Source organism: Bolinopsis microptera, unplaced genomic scaffold (genome assembly GCF_026151205.1).
Source record: "Bolinopsis microptera isolate Bmic1 unplaced genomic scaffold, MBARI_Bmic_1.0 sca173, whole genome shotgun sequence".
NCBI lineage: Eukaryota > Metazoa > Ctenophora > Tentaculata > Lobata > Bolinopsidae > Bolinopsis > Bolinopsis microptera.
Genome location: NW_026971945.1, coordinates 11,596 through 15,741, shown reverse-complemented (window position 1 = coordinate 15,741; position 4,146 = coordinate 11,596). Strand labels below are relative to the sequence as shown.

At 37.9% G+C, this 4,146-nt stretch overlaps 1 long non-coding RNA gene across 1 annotated transcript; it reads left to right on the top strand.

Annotated features, from left to right (window-relative positions):
* Positions 1-1,355: 1,355 nt before the first annotated feature.
* Positions 1,356-3,787, top strand: LOC134825852 (uncharacterized). The gene is made up of 3 exons (XR_010161627.1): positions 1,356-1,568; positions 1,720-1,803; positions 2,703-3,787. It is a non-coding gene; the product is annotated as an uncharacterized LOC134825852 (long non-coding RNA).
* Positions 3,788-4,146: the final 359 nt, after the last annotated feature.

Below are 4,146 nucleotides of genomic sequence, written 5' to 3'. Positions count from 1 at the left end.
TCCAGGCGAAATGATGACGTGTGCCCGTTGTACCGGTCCTTGAATGTGCCCTCCGTCATACCGATGTAGTGGTGCTTCTCATTTTCCGTACGGAGGGTCGCCATGTATACCACAGACTTCGATAGGCACTTTCCGTCTAGTGGGCAGGAGTTCCTGGAGCGGCAGTTGCACTGCCGTGTGGTGGGTTCCTGGGTTTCCTGGTGCTGACGAAGCAACTGCTTGTTCCGGGATTTTATGAGGCATTCCATGTTTTTCATACAGCTGTATGAGACTTTTACACTGTTCCGGTTCAAGATCTTGTGTAGTGGATTGTCCTGAGGGAAGTGTTTCTCCAACAGATTGAAGAATTTCCTTCCAACATTGGTCTCCACAGTGACAGAGTCTCATACAGCTGTATGAAAAACATGGAATGCCTCATAAAATCCCGGAACAAGCAGTTGCTTCGTCAGCACCAGGAAACCCAGGAACCCACCACACGGCAGTGCAACTGCCGCTCCAGGAACTCCTGCCCACTAGACGGAAAGTGCCTATCGAAGTCTGTGGTATACATGGCGACCCTCCGTACGGAAAATGAGAAGCACCACTACATCGGTATGACGGAGGGCACATTCAAGGACCGGTACAACGGGCACACGTCATCATTTCGCCTGGAGCGGTACCGAAATAGAACCAAACTGTCGGAGAAGATCTGGTCCCTCAAAGACCGTGGGTTAGAATTCAGGATCGAATGGAAAATAATCAGACGTGGACACGGATACAGAGCCGGCCAGAACAGCTGCGATCTGTGCACGTCTGAGAAATTAGAAATCTTACTTCGATCCTCTGACCCACACTTACTTAACTCCAGGACGGAAATCCTCACAAAATGCCGCCATAAACGGAAATTCCTTTTATAATCTAATGACTCATACATCTAACCCCTAGTATTGTTTCACGAGTGATTGTTTATGTTAAATTTTAGCTTTATAATTTTGATTTTAGTTCCTATACCTCAGTTGTCACTGACGATATCATGGTTTTGTATCATGATTGAAACATTTGTCTGACTCAACCGGTCGTTTCATTTTGTATATATAATATATATATATAATATATATATAATATATATATATAATAATATATATATATTATATATAATAATATATATATAATAATATATATATATAATAATAATGTATATATATATTATATATAATAATTAAAACACTACAAATCTATAACATTTCTTGAGCTAACCTCATGGTATTCAGAGGGCATTAATGTTATGTATTGTGAGCTGGTCCCAAGTCCACTAGTCCAGATGCCATCATTCATTGTAACTTTTCATTACAATAACCCTATCTAGTCAGTAGTCATTAACTACTGATATAATTAATGCTTGGAGAAACTTAAAAGTAAAATTGTGTTTAGTTAGGCCACAAATTATTCTATAACATTAATCTGAAGTTCCGTTTTCTTTTCAGCTGCTGCTAATCAAGTTTCGGCGAGCGTTTACTTGGGAGTGGGAATAGTGCTCTTTATCACTGCTCTAGTGGCAGTCTTCGTCATGTACATCTTCTTCATCATTTGTGAGTATTGATTTCAGTTACACTTTCATTTCAAGGAGTTTATCTTTGAAGTCAGGGTACTTCAGGGAAGCGAAAAATTATCGCTCATATACCGCTTAATATTAGAAAAATGTATCGATCGAATTTAAGTTTAACAATACATTTGTTTCAGCAAGCGGGAAAAAGAAAAGAGCCGACTTGGGAATAATGAGATGTTTAATCTGTAAATGCTGTGAGCCTAAACAACCTCCAGTCGGTAAGTGAAAAACACTTTCACTTTCCCTTTCACTTTCTCCATGTTCCTTCCCGCTGCATACTTTAGAACTGAAAACTGTCAATATTTGTCTTTCAATGTTTTGTTTATTGCTGCTTTTTACAAAAAGTTATGGAAGCCCAGAGAATTACATATTACTACTTCGCTTAAATACCATTCTGAATGTAATATTTCTACATTCTACTAGCACTACAACAGCACGAAAACCCACTTAGAGGCAAAAGTTAAAAATTTCTATAACAAAGCTTCTCTTCTCACTTTTTAAAAGTAAATTCTTTAGTTTAACAGTTTAATACATCCCGAAAGATCGAGAATTTCATACGAAACACTTAAGGGGAGTAAATGTAATTGGTTCCCCTTGAAATTCTCTTTTAAACTTAAGTTTAGTCGTTCAATTTCGAATTACAAATCTGCTATGTTAATTTTTGATACGCTTGTGATACTTGAATTCGACAAGGTATCCTCATTGAACTATCCTATCATAGCATAAAAAGCACATGTTATTAAATTATACGCTTGGAAATGTAACCTTTGTAGACACGACATATGATATTTGTCCACGGTGATAGAAATTATAACGATTATAATAAATCGTAATACGATAATAAATATATAATTTATATCAAACTTGGAAATGTCGGTTGTTAGGATAACAAAATGATCAAATACGAGCAGACGTAGCAAATTTAAAAAAATTACGGAGTGGAAAAACAGCTCCAGGAGGAAAATTTGGTGTACAAGAAATTTGGACGTGATAATTTGATCAGCTTCATTACATGAGATCATTTCTAAATTCAGCCCCCAAATTTTGCCCATCGGTCTCCGTGCTGTTGTCTGTGCGTCATCACTACCTTGATGACGTCACTAACTTCTCGTCTCAGATCGCTACCAGCCACCCTACGACTACAAACTCCTATCGCTCGAGAAGTGCGCCACAAACTCCTTCCACGTTCCACTCTACTCTCACCCGCGCCTCGTCCCCGTGGAGCCTTCCGATTCCTTTGAACGTGCCCCGGTCTACAGAGAACTCGAACAAATGACCATCCAAACAAACTCAATGAGTAAATACGAGCAGTTGTTCTGAAATGGAGTCACGTGACTGATAACCTCAGTCAGATACGAGCTCTCTTTTTGTCCAGTTCTTATCAGATAGTTTCGTGGTGTGATCAGTAGAGAATCAGGGAGATATTTGACAGGATTGCTGATCTGCACGTGTAAGATGAGCATTGGATGGTACACGTACGTGAAGATGTGTGCACGTGTGCGCGCGACGCTTTGCCGTACAGAAAGTGAATATCCACAGAGTCGCAGGGACAGACAATATAGTTGTTGCAGACTCTGTGTACAGATCATACTGATAGCCAGAAAAATCTAAAGACTTTTCACACACGTGGGACGCGTCACAAGTCATCGCGTTATCTCTCACGCGTTAACTCTACAATGCTGCAACCAGGCGTGAGGTATCACGCATTTGCGTGAGGTATCACGCATTCGCACGTGAGCCTGCACGCGATACTCTTGAGACGATATTTATGCACCGCAGTGCTCCTGTGAGGCGCTGTGACGTTAGAAAGTGCATGTTATTTTCAGATTCCTTTTAAGTTATACTTTGACTCTTTCAATCCGAGGTAAACGTTTAATTTTAATTTTGAATTGATATAATTTGAACGTTATTTAATTTTAAGATAAATTTACTTTTGGGGCTTAATATTTGAATAACTATTATTTGAAGCTACGAACGGAAATTTAATTAAACTTTGAATTGTTCTGATACGTGGCTTGACTTTTTCCAATTACGGATTCTTCTCCGCAAATATGTTTAAACTTTTAAAAAGCTTGTTTTTGCAGAGCTGACAAAGCATTAAATATGTAAAGCGGATAACCAACACAATTACTAATAATACCACGTCGTTATGATGTTTAAAAAGTCTATAATCTTTAAAACTGTCTTGATAATTAGGTATTTTTCTTTAGGAAAAGAGGAGTTAAAGTTTTAGGTTCGGTTTGTATTTTTATATGAATTTAAGAGAATAAATCTGCCGATTATACTTACTGTTAATGTATTAGGAATAGGTTTTTAGATTTGTAAAATGACTCAGCGTTGCAATGATACACTTGTACGTGTATTTGCCCCCAAACTTTTATAAATCATATTTTTGTCTATTGAATGTTAAATACCGCTATTTATTTTCTATTAATAAGAGTTATTTAACCATAAAGAACAGGAATTTGACTCTGTTGTCGCTGTTGCCATCGGAAATGTTCACGTCAAACTGAAACATAATAAATTATTATTTATGGACACTGCGTTATAGCAGTTACAAA